At 38.3% G+C, this 15,890-nt stretch overlaps 1 protein-coding gene across 1 annotated transcript in view; it reads left to right on the top strand.

The window, feature by feature from the left end:
• Positions 1-75: 75 nt before the first annotated feature.
• LOC139934632 (serine/threonine-protein phosphatase 4 regulatory subunit 1-like) overlaps positions 76-15,890 on the top strand; it is a 73,202-nt gene continuing 57,387 nt past the window's right edge. Inside the window, exon 1 of the mRNA XM_071928931.1 lies at positions 76-210. The gene's annotated coding sequence lies outside the window, so the exon portion shown is untranslated. The remainder of the gene's footprint in view (positions 211-15,890) is intronic.

Raw genomic sequence — 15,890 nt, 5'->3', positions numbered from 1 at the left:
TCTAAATTTCAACCCTTTTGCCATTGACCAATCAAAAGGCGTAAAAATTGACTCGTGGTTATCATTTCAACATGGCGGGTGAGTGACAGATGAAATGTGTAAAATCCCTTCCGCTGAAACGCTGAAATTCTTCGCTTATTTACCAATTTCTCTTTTAATTTACAGACCTCAACTATCTATCTCAGAACTTCGACGACGATTCACAAGACTGTGAGTATTTATTTTTGTTTATTTGTTGTTTAAAACTCTAGATATAAACCAGTTTTGAAACGCCATTCTTCGCCCGTGCACTGGACCGAGTGGAGGCTGACCACATTGCCGTGTGCCGTGGCAGTGGGCGAGCGCGATGTTTTCGTTACCGAGTCAAGTCGACCTAAAACCACCTTGTTGAAATAAACCTAGTATTTTCTGCCAGTCGCTTTATTTTCGTGGAATAACTTCAGGTGTTTAACCAAGTGTTATAAATAGCATTTGTGGATAACAACTTTAATTTGTATAAATGATAAACAAGAAAAATTTGAATGAGAAAATTTGTGAAACTCCGGACCAGAGTTTCAAATGCCAGCCAGTATGCCCAGCCAGCCATCATGATCATAGCCATGCCAGCCAAACAAACGTTTAAAATAATTATGAGGGTAACTGCTACACACTGGTTCTTTTGACTTTTTTTTATTTTAAATGTATGTATGTAAATTGTTGGGTAGGCCTAATTTTGTAGTTAACATTTGTTCAACAAGAAACTTGTCGAGCGCTAGTTGCGATAACGAAACCCTCCTGCCGACGGCGTAGCCGGAGGGTTACGACTTGCTTCAATCGATTCAGGGCGAAATGGTCAAACACGTACAATTTCGACAGCTAGTCAGCAGATTCGATACGGAGTGTTGAGTCAAAGACAACTCAAAGCTGGAAGACGACATACCCACCATTTCAAAGCTGGCGTGTGCAACTGATCCAAAATTTTTAATGGATTACCCGTATTCTTGCATCACAGCATAACTCAGTAAAGATAAATAATTTCATTTAAAGGTTGGGCCATAGATTAGTTTTTGTCAACATTATAAAGGAAAACACAATGAGAGTCACATGAAAGTCTTAACTACGCACAATGTCTACCTCCTGAGATTAGAGCAAAAAACGGTCACTGTATTTTCACAATAAAGTTGACCCCATCCCATCCACCAGGACTGGAATTTCATCTTTGAGAAGGCAAGGCCATTCATTTTGAAAATGGCAATTCAGTTGGAAACACTATAAAGTCTATGGGAACATTTAAAAGGGCACTAAGGCTAAGACCTGGGCAACGGAGGGCATGGTCTCCGTGTGGCCTTCGTTAAATTCCAGGCCTAATCCACATTTAGCAAAGTGACAGCAGATGCCAAACGCATCTCTGGATGCATGAATTAAATCATGCATGAATCATTTCTTAGATTCACCAAGTAAGTTTTTGGTAGTCGTTTACCAATTTATGTAAATGCCTCAAAAGTAAAAGAATCGCCGCCGTAGCCTGAAAGCAGGCCTGTTTGCTTTGTGCTTTTTTCTTTGGTAAAGGGCACCCACCTTTTGAGGAACAGGGACGAGATTGTTCAGACTGGTTACCAAACGGCAGAAATGCCATCATTTCAACATACCTTTGAATCAGTATCCAAGTTTCAGACTATTTTGTTAGTAATGACTCTCACCGGTGGAGGAAATTGTAAATTTCTACTGGAGCATTTCATTGACCAGGAGGCGATTTCCTCCGTGAAGTATCAGGCATGTAAAAGTCTGAGGAAACCTGTAAAAAAGTATACTGCCTTGGACCAGAAACACAAGGGAAACCATCTTTTAGTCTTGGCCACATTTAATGTGGGAATCTTCTGTTAAATGTAGGTGGTGGAGCTTAGCACTTAATATAGGGTTTCTATGCAGTGAAACAATATAATATAATGGCAATAACAAAGTAAGTGTAAATATATATTTGGTTTGCGGAAACACCATGTGTATCTACTTGCCAGGTAGAGTTTGTTCTTGGAGAACTCTCTTTCTTTATTCTACCAGAGTAGATTTATCAGATGTTCAGGAGACTTCTCAGTTCTGAAAAGAACTGTCCTGCTTTTTAACTACTACCAAGGCGTAAGGTTTAGAAAATTTGCTGGGACTACTACTTTAGCTTACATACATGTATGATCGTAATTTACTGTACTACCGCGGAGTCACTTCTTGGATTGGTCTCAACGTTTCGACTAGCTTGCTCTAGTGATCATAAGTGTACATTTGAAGTGAGATGATATAGCTTTTAAAACATTCTTACATAACATGTAGATTGATCTAAATAAGTGGGTTTTGAGTTCAGTCTTGAATAAGTCCAGTGTAGTGGAGGCACGGATGTGGACAGGAAGGTTTTTCCAGAGAGTGGGTGTGGCAATTGAAAAGGAGCGTTTTCATAAGCAAGTGCGAGGGGGTAGGACCAGTGTTGAATTATATGTGGGTGGTAGACGTTGATCGAAGAACACGAGACGATGGTTGCTTTTTAGGAATAAGTAATTCAGAGATATATTTAGGGGCTAGGGCATTATTTAACTTTGTATGCAAGAGGAAGAACTTTATATTGGATCCTTTGAGATAAAGGGAGCCAGTGTAAGGAGTGCAGAACGGAAGTGATGTGATCTGGTTTCTTTGTGCGGGATACAAGACAAGCTGCTAAAGTTAATTTAGTGGATAAGTTGAGAAAACCATTGAAACATTCTTTCGTCAAGTAATCATTTAACTTAAAGGATTTAGGTACTCTTTCTAGGACACAAAACCAGTGTCCACAGATTTAAATTAAACTTACACAGTTTGAAGATAATGATGGTAGAATGCCCGCTTCCCTTAAAATATTAGCCTACGTACTTGCTGAGGAGATGATGTATTTTTTAGAGAAATGAGTAGAACAATGTCACAAAGATGATTTTCGTCTCAATGAGAAAACAATTGTTTTTCAGGTTAAAACTGAGACTTAAATTATTATGCCTTGGTGCCTTGAAGTGTTTTGGCAGTATAAATTTACAATTTCCTCCTAAGGTGCCCAAGGAGGAAATGCCTTGGCGTCCTTGCCCTTTCAACAACGGAGCATATTAGCCTGCTGTACACATGCAAGTAATGTTGCTTATATGTACGTAGGATTTGACTGCGAATCTTCATGTGAAATGAGTACGAGCTCAAAGGTGACTTTGGACGGAGATTGTTGTAGGCTCAAGGCTGATATCAGGCGTAATTCACGAGCCTCGAAGTGTGACGTCAGATGTTCAGGCTATCTCATCTTGAGTCTAGTCCTACATTAATGAGCATGGATTTGTTTCCTCGCTGGACCACACGTCGTCACAGAGTTGCGTTAATAACCCCTTAGTCGCATCTATGTTTGGTTCATGACTCCCACTGATTAGCCTTATGCTTCACTGATAACAAATAATGAGACATTGGCATTCGTCGTTGCACCAAGACTTTGAAGATCATCTTGACTTTAAATGACGTACTGTAGGCTTCTTGCTTTTCTTCAGCCGGTGTTATTTTCCCCTTGATTTTGTAGCAAGATAATTGCTTGGTATTCCCTGTGGAGGAGTAGATAGAGTCTTCGATATCGTGGTATTTTTAGAACAAACGACCACGGGTCTAGCAACATGAATGTCACATGCTTCTAGTACTCACTGTGTATTTTCTTCCTTAGAGGTTTTTCCAACCCGGTTTTTACCCGTACACCAATGTGTATTAAAGGCAGTGGACACTATTGGTAATTACTCAAAATAATTATTAGCATAAAACCTTACTTGGTAACATGTAATGGGGAGCTGTTGATAGTATGAAACATTGTGAGAAACGGCTCCCTCTGAATTAACATAGTTTTCGAGAAAGAAGTAATTTTCCACGAATTTGATTTCGAGACCTCAGAATTAGATTTTGAGTTCTTGCAATCGAGCATCTGAAAACACACAACTTTGTGTGACACGGGTGTTTTTTCTTTCATTATTATCTCGCAACTTCGACAACCAATTGCACTCAAGTTTTCACAGGTTTATTATTTTATGTATATGTTGAGGTACACCAAGTGAGAAGACTGGTCTTTGACAATTATCGATAGTGTCCAGTGTCTCTAAGCATTGTTTCTCAAGTTCTATGAAAAAGAAATCTACTTAGGCAAATCACTCTGGTGGGGTTCCAACCCACGACCTTTGCATTGCAAGAGCAGATGTCTTACGGCTAGACCACCGAGCTAGCCAAGCTGCTAGATGCTTTTTGTTTACTGTTAGCAAAAAATGGCAACAAGATTTCATTAAATTTGTAAAGTTGATAACACCTTAAAAAGAAAACTTTTTTTTTTTTGCTGTAAAGTAATTTTAATAGTACCAACTTTTTATTCTGACTGGCATTTTTTAGTTGTGAAAACCTGATTTAACAAACTTTTATCAGTGGCTGCCGGCCTTTAATTTGGCTCTTGAAGGGGCACAGCAATTTTCTTCTGGTAAGGGGCACTTTTATGAGGAAAATTAAAATTTGCATTGCAACTTTGCAAAGGGCACCACAGCAAAAGCATCTGCCGTGGGTTATTTTAAGGTCTGAAACATAACACATTACAGATGTCAGTCAAACATCATATCTTTTTTAGTTTTACTGACAGTTGTGATGTTTTTCTTGGCTTTAGCTTTAAAGTAAAGTGGACTCAGAGGGGAACCCAGGGGCTGACAGATGTGCAGTCTTACATTTTGTACCGTGAGAAATATACATAATAATGTAGAGTGCCGAGTGGTTAAGAGCATCAAATTCAAGTTCTGGTGCTAAGTCACAGGAGTGAGGGTTCGAATCCCGGTCGTGACACTTGTTTCCTTGAGTAAGATACTTTACTATAATTGCTTCTCTTCACACAGGGGTATAAATATGTACCTGCGAGGGTAGAGGTTGATATTGTGAATGAAAAGCTTTCGGAGCGCCACGGCAGCTCGGGCTGTATACTCCCTAATGGGAGCTGAGAAAGATTAAATGGATGTTTATTGGCCCAATGACCAGGGGACTAATGTAAAGCGCATTGATACGGTTTATTGTGAAATGCGCTATATAAGAATTTGTTGTTATTATTATTACACACATAGACCATGATGTACATAGCTGATTACATGCATACATTTATGAATCGCTGTGCGGTCCCTCAAATCTCGTTGAATGTATTCAAAGTCGAATATGAGGAAATATAAATGGGCAGGCCTGGAATTACATGCAGGACTCGAAGGCCATGGCCTCTATTGTCCCTGGTATTGGCCTTGGTGCCCCTTTAAAAGCTTCCCATTTACTTTAAAGATATTCCAATGGAAGTGCCCTTTGCAAAATGAAAATGGCCTTGCCCTTTTGAAGATGAAATACCATGCCTGAATGGGAAATATTTCCTTGATCTTTATACCCTTGTATTTCAACTTCATTGGGACGAGAGAATAAGATATTTCAGGGAGTCTTATGATAATGGAGGACTTAGTCTTAGAAGCGCTGTGGTATGATTCCGTCAGTGAAGGAATTCTAGAGTGATGTCAAGTTACAACAGACATGTTAATACCTGTACGTAACCTTTTATATAATGAGTGGGCGATTGCTGTGGGTGACTCCCATTTGAAGTAATGCTGTCATGTCAACGTCACGCTCAGGAACTGCCAAAGGCTTTTGGCCATTTTTGTCTGGTCGCATCTTGGAATACAGCGGCAGAAAGCTGCAGGATAGTCGGAAATCCTCACTCAAAAATCATGTAAGGATTAGTTAAGGCATGTTACTTTATGATCGCCTGTTAATATTGCATATGGTGCATTCATAATGTCTGATAAAATACATTATGTATGCAGTCGAGTTAGAAATATCTTTCATTCTTAAGACGCATGTATGCATCTTGGAGTCTTTGAGGATATCGATAAGATGTGTTTTGAATGAGATCATGTCTTGATATCACCTACTAGTGGAGAACGTCTATTTAGAAATCTTGAACTTGGTGAGTTATTTCGTAAAACTTGTTCAATTATGTCTTTGCTTTCTTGTGTTTTGCCCGGGCTTTTGGCTTATAAATAACTTGTGGTCTGCCTCCAGGAAGTATCCTTTATTTTATATATTTTAATCTTAGACTTTTTGTGTAGTTAGCTGTTTAATTTCGTCCATTTGTGTTTTTATGTTTAGGCCTAGTGTTCATTTTTAGTAAGTAATTTCCCTTTTTACAGAACTTCTGCCAAGTCTTGTCACTTTTTTGTACTTAATCTTTGATGTATTTTTATATTTATGCGAGAGCTCCCAATTATCAGCTGTTCTTGATGTGTCACCCCCGTTAAATATCGTTTAATTCAATAATTCAAAAAATTGAAGTAAAGACGGATTGTAGAGCTCGACACTTACACACCTTTAACTTTATGTACAGTAAGCAACAAAGTTAATTACTTAAATGTCCTTAGTTTTCAATTTGGTGTATCTTGAAATGTTAACTTTGACATTTCAATTATACACTTGGGAAAGGATTTAAAACAGGTTTTATTTAGTACTGCACTGAATTATTTCTACTATATTTTTTTTTTATCAATATGAGGATTCCTATTTTGTTTTAAATAAGTACATGATCCTATGAGCAGTTCAGATTTAAAATGGCATTTGTTGTCCCTATTATTTTATTTGTCATAAATCACTTTTTGATACAATACCGTACTATTTTTTATTATAAATGCAAGTTCACCCAATACAAAGAGTAAAGCCACTGTTGGTAAGAAGCTTTTAAAAGGAGACACTCGTTTAAAAGATGACAGTTACTCAGGGGAGCTGAAGGCAGGAATTGATATTCCTCTTAAAACAGTCTAGATTGTAGGATGGAGGGAAACATGCCCCGGGCAAAGAGTTCAAAAGAGAGTTCAGTACAGGGAACAAAGCTGCTGGAATCTGCCTTAAACATCTGTTCAAATTAACAGCTAATATTAATTGTCTTTCCTTACACACTCAGTGGTCATATTTTTATGCTGGTTAATAAAATACATAGATGGAGCGCTATGTAGCTTTTGCAGTAGTGTGCCCTCAAGCCATGGTAAATACAGGATCGTTTAATGTGACTCATAGATTTATTATAGGATATGTAGATGACTAAGTCATATTGCAATGGAGTCTCTCCTCCAGTGAAGTGGGGGGGGGGGGGGGGTAGCTGCAATCTGATATCTTAGCGCTATGAATCGGGCTGTAAAAACCACCTTCAAAGTAGGATTAACCTTGTCTCGGTGCTTGGATAATACCCAGCTCGATTACACCTTGCTTGTGGGCAGAATACAAGCTGGGTATTTACTGTACATGTACATCTTGTAGGATACTGGGGTGTGTTGGAGGACTGTTATTTCATAGTACCGGGACCTTGGTAGTCTACAAATTGTGAGAAAGGATTTTTATTTTAATTTAGTAGAACATGAGTGTGGTGATTTTGATTCACCACATTGGCTGCATATCATACATTGTACTTGGAATGTTAAAGTGGACGCATTGAATACAAGCTTGGCATTTATTATTCATGTAGAATACTTGGGAGTGTGGAGGACTGTAATGTATACCATGTTCTAAGTACTAGGACCTTGTGAGTGTGAGACATTATATTAAAGATTACTTGTGAGAAAGGGTTTTTATTTTGATTTATTTAAAAATGAAGTCTGGGACATTATATTAAAGATTACTTGTGAGAAAGGGTTTTTCTTTTGATTTGTTTGAAAATGAATGTGCTGTTGACACTCCACATTAGCTAGATATGTTAGGGCCTACAAAATTCAGCGGCACAGCAATTTCCTTTGATAAAGAGGCACTTCTATGAGGAAAATGTAAATTTGTAATGGAACTTGCAGAGGGCACCAGTGCAAAGGGACAGGGCACCATGGCAAGTGCTGTGGGTGCAGTAGGTTATTTTGACGACTAATTATACACTGTACTTGAAACGTTGAAGAGGATGCATTGAAAAAGGTCTTTGTTTGAAAATGTGTCATCTTACCGTAATTAAATCCGCGGCATGATCTGTTACTTAACTAGGGAGGGATAACATGGTTTATCCTGATGCACATATCACGAAGTTCACATCTAATACTATGTGACACTACTAAACTTTGCTTACAGGCACCATGTTCTATGCTTCTATGGATTTGGCAAAGCATCTTGCACCGTGGCTATTTTTGTGCAGGGAATAGGAGACATTAAGAGACGCTGGGGGCAGCAGACATAACTATCCTTTCTCCTGCGGGTCTGAGCATGCGCACAACTGGGAAGAACCCTGAAAAGGACCGTCCAGAAGTCCCATTGTGCAAGGGCACATGTAAAGTGGAGTAAGGAATTCTCTGAATTATTTGAATATCCGGTTAATGGCGAATAGGTTTTCCTATCTGTAACCGCGAATGCCTTTTTTTTCTTAATCGGATATCCGCATAGGGTGCGAATACCTATTTATAAACCAGATAGTTCTGTAATTACAACCAAGTAACTGGATATTCTTTAATATCTGAATATCCGCGGACGTCGGGCGACAACTGATAGGATTGTTATTTCTGAATCCTTATGAAAGACAGCATAAAACAGCATAAATTAAGTATTTAATTATGCTCACCTCCGTGAAGAGCTAAAACAATGACACTTCTGACGTAGTTTGTTCAAAGATTTCAAAAGTTTTCCTTCACGACGTTGAGTCAATCACCATCAAAAGAAAAAGCAAATCGCCATCTTTAAATTAGATCCGGTTATTTTTATGAATGAACCGAGTGACACTGTCTAAAACTAATATCAATCCGCCCAAAAGATCTCATTCACAAACGAACAGCGCCCTCTAGCGTCAAGAAAAACATTGTTTTTATTTTTAAATTTATAAATAGCGCCCTCTAGCGGCGAAAAAACTATTAAAATATCCGGTTAATTTCGGTTAGTTGGCCAGCGGTATCCGATTATCAAAATTTCACTATTCGCCAAGCACTAATGGTTAGCCCTTTAAAGCCATGCTGTTGTCAACGCCCCCCCTCCCAATTGCCCCACTGCTCTCCAATGTCCCTCCCCTTTGAACTGCTTGTTTCAATTAGGCTACATGTATACAATATGTACATGTAAATGTCAGGATCAATATTGTTATTATTGCTGCCTCTTCCTAGTTTGACAAGGTTCAATTGAATGCTTGATGGAGAGCCACCTTATTCTTTTGATGAGAAGTGAATTGTCTATTCTTATTTAATTTCCCCCTTGAGTCCACCACAGTTTATTGATCCAAGTGGTACTAACTCATCGTTAAAAATCAAGGCGTATCTTTTGATGTAGAGTCGGGGCTTTCAGTGTAATCTAGGCTGACATTTGACTAGACGCAAATTGATTTTATATTACTCGTGGATGTACTAGGTATAGTCTGTATGGTCTGTTTTAAAGGCAGTGGACACTATTGGCTATTACTCAAAATAATTGTTGGGATAATAACTTACTTGATAACGAGCAATGGAGAGCTGTTGGTGATAAAACATTGTGAGAAACGGCAGGCACCCTCTGAAGTAACGTAGTTTTTGAGATAAAGGTAACTTCTCACTCAAATATTAAACAATTTTTTAAAGGATCTGAAAGCACACAAATTTCTACAACAAGGGTGCTTTTTGTCTCAGTGTTCTCTTTCAACTTCGATGACCAATTGAGTCTAAATTTTCACAGATTTGTTATTTTATGGATATGTTGGGGGACACCAAGTGAGAATACTGGTCTTTGACAATTACCAAAAGTTTTCCTATGCCTTTAATCAGAGACGTAGAGTCATATTGAAACAGGTGAAGCGATAATTACTGTGTAGTAATAAAGTGGTGTAGCTGAGACTTAGTCTGGATTGAACATGACTTGAGACTTAACCACTTGGGAATCAGAGATCTGTGAAGGGCAGGGTTCGAGCAACCTCAAGCTCATCGTTGGGGTTCGCTAAAATATATATCTAGGTGTAAAGATCAAAGATAAACAAGAAAAATTACTAGCTATTATTTAGTCCTGTAATGCTTCACACATTTTTATCAGTGCGTGATATATCCTAACACACAGTAAATAACCTGAGTTTTACCATTTGGACAAATACTGGTACTCTGTAAAACACAACTAGTGGACAGAGATGTTATTTATCCGTTTTTAACAGGAAGTCTGTTTTGTTAAACCCTCCCTCCCTCCCCCCCCCCAAAAAAAAAGTAAGAACAAATAATAGGCTAGTAATAATAATTATCACTCAACTCTTTTTTGGAACTAAGATCAAATTCAGGGCTGTATGCTTCATTTTTAAAAGGGAAAGGGCACCAAGGCATTTTCTTCTTGGTAAAGGGCACCCTATGATGAAATTGCAAATTTGTACTGGAGTATTTCAAGGGCACCAAGGCAATGACCAGGGGACACGGAGGCAATCGCCTTCGTTGCCTCCGTGATGTATCAGGCCTGCAAATTCATTAGATTTTCACCCTATCCCAAGTGTCACGACCAAGATTCGAACCCACACCCTGTTAACTAAACCATTGGAAGTTGTATTTGATGCTCTAAATCGCTCAGCCATTTAAACCCTACACTAAAGCTAGTGTAGTAACCCCCTCCAGGGCTGTATGCTTCGTTTTTGAAAGGGCAAGGGCACCAAGGCATTTTCTTCTTGGTAAAGGGCACCCTATGATGAAATTGCAAATTTGTACTGGAGCATTTCAAGGGCACCAAGGCAATGACCAGGGGACACGGAGGCAATCGCCTTTGTTGCCTCCGTGAAGTATCAGGCCTGCCCCTCACCCTACCGACTACCACCGAAGTACTAAGTACACAGGTGAACATATACAAATGTACACAGCTACTGCATTTAGAAGTGCTCTACTAATGTCACCAAACATGCCAGATGTAGGCTCACATCATTCAGTATGAATATTCAACAAAACTTTTCCCCCCCCCTTAAGTCCTTTGTTTGTTTTGTACAAAGTACTTCATTGTATCCACAGTACACAAACGATGTAGAGGGAGTTCTGTAGTAGCTTGATGTGCTTGATCAGAGTGTATCTGAACCTGTATCAGTGTAAAGGGGCAAGGTCCAAGCTTGGACTTCAAACCCACAGTTTGTCGATTCTCTTGAGTCATGACATGATATGATTAGCGGATGATAAATTGCTTGTTTCTACTGCGTGCACGCAGTTCAAAGTTTGAATTGTTATTACAGGTATAATGGCACCAGGGTGGCTGTATGTGCATATGAAAAGTGTTGGTAAGATCCGTTTGAATGTCAATCCATTTCTTACCAAGTAAAACTCAATAAAGAAAACAGTTTCAGTTTATTTTACAGTTTATTTTTAAACAGTTTCAGTTTATTTTTTGTTTTGAGGGGGGGGGGGGGGCTGTGATTCAATTTATTTTCTTATTTCTTATTTAACAGGTTTTGAAAAGCAAAGTGTACCTTTGGTTTTGGAATAGTTTGATTGTTTTATTTCTATCCTACATAAATGTAGATGTTATATAGATGTTACAACAGAACTGACCTAAGAAAGTTTCATTTCAAAAGATGGTATAGTGTTTCTGTGATAGCGCCAGTGTTGTAGCAATGGTGGGCGGTGCTGGGCGGGCCTGCCCAGGACTCACAAGTTTTGCCCAGCACTCTGAGAAAAAAATACATTATGCCGCCCAGCACAGATTTCAAATATTGTCCACTTTGCATTGATCTGAGACACAGCTAATAATAAGGAGTGAGAAAGAACACAATCCAAAGGCCATTCAACTTATAGCATGGCCCCATACCACGAACAGTTTGGGAACCTGGCCCCACTTCAGCAATAATGGCCCCATTGTTAAACATGAACATTTTGTTGATCTCCTTGCCCCCAGTAGACTTCCAACAAAATTTGATTCACTGCCCACCACGAAAATTGGTCTAGCTACAACCCTGGCTAGCGCTGAATGTGGAGGGATGTCCAGCCGGGAAGAATTATCTGTAACTGGAAAACACAATCATGCAAAAACTTTTCTCGGATTGAAATGTTTTTAAACCCCCCTCTCAAAAACATTCATTAGAGACGAATCGTTTCTCAAAATCTTATACACTATGAACAGCTGACAGTGCTTTTTACCAAGGAGGTTTTTATGGACCCTAATTTTTCGAAGTAATTACCTATGGTGTACCTTCCCTTTAAAAGAAATTAGCTTTTTAAATTAGCGAGTAATTTTTCTAATAAATTCCTTTTCACCCCCAAACCAAATGATTAATATTATCATCTTTTGACTACAACTTGTGCTTTTTATTAGGCAAAGCCAATTGATAATATAGGTGGTGAATCAATGGTCATGGTTTAATTATCTAAAGTAAAAAAAAAAAGGGGAAGATTTGTTTGTGATAACTGAGTTTGGCATTGGTCCAAAACAAGTAAGTCATTTTTTTTTGAAAGATTGTAGTTGAACTCCAATTCAAATTGTCAGAGAACAAAACATTACAGAATGAAAATCCTTCACAGTGAGCTAGAAAGTGAAAAGTGACTAGCGCCCTCTGTTGTCCACAGAAGTACACACAGCCCTGCAGGGTATATAAACTCATGTAAACTGACTCCCAAGTATAATTCTTTAAACAAGAAAACTACTTGAACACGTGTTCTGTCAATTATTTCAGTAGGTGTGCGATGAATTTGAATTTTGTGATGGTTTCGAGTCGACAACAAAATCGCTAATAAGACACGAGATTGATGCAGGAAGGTACATGTAGATCAAGTCGTACCTTTTGTTCTCTTTACAGTAATTATTATGGGTTTCAACATTAAGATGAGGATACATCTTATCTGTTGTCATATTACTGGTACTCTCAAGACATTGGATACTATTGGGAGTTACTTAAAAATAATTATGATTATCAAACCTTTCTTAATTACGAGTAATGGGGAGAGGTTGATAGTATAAAACATTGTGAGAAGCGGCTCCCTCTGAAGTAATGTAGTTTTCGAGAAAGTAATTTTCCACAAATTTGATTTTGAGACCTCAGATTTAGAATTTGAGGTCTCAAAATCAGGCATCTGAAAGCACACAACTTCATGTGACAAGAGTTGTTTTTTTCTTTCATTAATATCTCGCAACTTCGACGACCGATTGATGAGCTCAAATTTTCACAGGTTTGTTATTCTATGCATATGTTGAGATACACCAAGTGAGAAGACTGGTCTTTGACAATTACAAATAGTGTCAATTGCCTTTAAATGTGTTTCTGTGTTTCAAGGGATCATGTTTGTATAGCCCACTGTATAACGGATTTAAACTGGGACACCAGTGATCACGCTAGTAGAACCCACTGATAACTGATTTAGATTAAATAAAACAACTTTGCTTTTAAACATTACAATTCAAAGAATATTGACAATTCTTATTAAGCCCAATGGAACACGAAGGATAAAAATAGCATCACTTAGATTGAAGACTGAGTAAAACCGATAATTTGGTGTGTTTGCAAGATTTAAACCTCGTCTCTGGTTACCAGTGATACCAGTTATCTTGTTAGAGCCCACTGCATATAACTGATTTAAACTAAATAAAACAACTTCAGTTAACGTTTCAACTCAAAGAATATTGACAATTCTTATAAGCCAATTTGAACATGAGAGATAAAAATAGCTCCAGTTAGATTCAAGCTTTAGTTAAACATGCATAAACTAAAAAACCTGTGAAAATTTGAGCTCAATCATTCATCGAAGTTGCGAGATAATAATGAAAGAAAAAAAAAACCAGTTGTGTGCTTTCAATTCTTCAGATGCTTGATTTTGAGACCTCAAATTCTAAATCTGAGTTCTTGAAATCAAATTCGTGGAAAATTGCTTCTTTCTCAAAAACTAGGTTACTTCAGAGGGAGCTGTTACTCACATCGATACATACTATCAACCTCTCCCTGTTATTCGTAACCAAGAAAGGTGTTATGATGACAATTATTTTGAGTAATTACCAATAGTGTCCACTGCCTCTAAACCATTGGAGTAGTACTTGGTGTATTTGCAGGATGACGCTATCCAAGACTCCACTTTGGTTTTTAGACTCTGACCCCACGGAACCAGCATGGTTTCCTTATCATAAGATTCCATCACACTTTCCCACACTCCTTCCACACTGAGACGCCCAACCACATGGGGCTACACATGTTAGCGGTGAAAATTGAATTTTCCTCCAGTTTGAGTCCTTCAATCGGTTTCGCAAACGAGTCTTAATTCTCCCTCGCTCCCCATGTTCCTCTGGAGGAGGACGGGGCCGGGGTCCAGAGCAGACAAATTCAATTTAAGCGGGCCAGTTGTTTTTGCACTGTGTATCCTGAGGTGTCGTGTTACCATAAATTGGCCAAGCCCAGGCTCCGAGCGCATTGCGTGCCTCCTCTCTTGTGGAATGCTATGAATACTAACATTTTTTTTTTTCTAGAAAGAAAAAATCTTGTTACACAGCGAGTAGCTGCGGCGAGGATTTTGGTGGAAAGTCGGGCCAAGTTTGTCTGTCAATTGGTTTTGAAATTTGACATGCAGAGATAACAATTTATAGTATTTGGACTTGTAATCAAAAACATGTTTTTTGATGTGAGTAAGTGTGGAGTTGCACACAGCGGTTTGGTGATAGTGTTGTTCAATCGAGGTGTTGTTGTAATGCAAACATATTTTTATAACGCAGAGAAATTCCAGATCTAACTGTTTAGAGCCCTGCTGTTGTACATGTACTCTGTACATATTATTCCATTGAGCACTTTTAGGCCAAATAAAAAAAATACCAGTTGATCGTCCGGATTTTTCCAAAAAGAGGAGGATGAGGTTTTTTTTGTCCAAGATGGCTGCTAAGTACTTTTAATCAAACAGGCCATGATTTCTTCAATTTGAACTCACCGCAAACTTATTTTATTTTTATTTGTAGCATGAGGACCTGGGTTAACAGGGTCGGATTATTACACAAAAAAGATTCGCTGGTAGGCATTCACTAATTTTGTTTTATGAATCGGACGGTTATACGTGTTCGACAGCATCACGTAAGATTCGGAAAAAGCCCCTAGGCCAGTCATTTTGAAAGGATGGATTTTAAAAATAATAAAAAATTACGAAAAATAAAAAATAGTTAAAAAAAAAGGATGCGGCCCCCCAAAAAGGATGTAGCCCCTCAAAAGGATGCGAGTGGAGTTTGATTTAAAAAAATTAGCAGCCATCTTGGACAAAAAATAACAAATAAAAATACCCTCATCCTCCTCTTTTTGGAAAAAATTGGACGATCAACTGGTATTTTTTTTATTTGGCCATATATATTCAATGTTCATGTGTGTAGCATACTTTATGATGGAGTGGGGTCAAGAGTCAACATTCAATGTGCACCAGTCAGCATATTATACACGTACATGTAGGCCTACACTTCAAGTATTCTCTGCAACTGTTTTCAGTCGTCATGTCTTTGTTTGGCAAACAAGACCTATTTATAAATCATGTTTATGAAACTTTTCACAGTCAGATTCTTTTCCCAGTATGTCTTGACTTGAATTGGATTATCTGTTGAGGAGACTAGAGTTCTTAAAGCAGGGATAAGAATGTTCAGACTTTTATCTGAGTTTTTTGTTAATGTCTGCCTGGTAAATAGAAAATTATGTATTTTTCCCCCAATAAAATAAGTCGAGACTCGTTGATCTACTCACTCTAGTGATGAGGATACTGATCTCAGAAGTTCCTTTGAATCTATAACTCCAGGGGGTATCAAAAGGTGGAAATGCCATCATTTCTCGTATGTAAACCTTCTAAGATCTGGGTCCCAGTTTCAGACTTTTTATTCCAGTTTCAGACTCTTCATCAGCAATCACAAATCGCTCCAGATTTACGGCAATACATCAAAAACGTGACGATAGTTTTATGGCATAGACCCTACATCTGTACATTCAAAACAATCGAACGGTTAAA

The sequence above is a fragment of the Asterias amurensis genome, chromosome 3 (assembly GCF_032118995.1).
Source record: "Asterias amurensis chromosome 3, ASM3211899v1".
Lineage (NCBI taxonomy): Eukaryota > Metazoa > Echinodermata > Asteroidea > Forcipulatida > Asteriidae > Asterias > Asterias amurensis.
The sequence above is the reverse complement of the archived record's forward strand: the minus strand, read 5'-3'. Positions and strand labels throughout refer to the sequence as shown.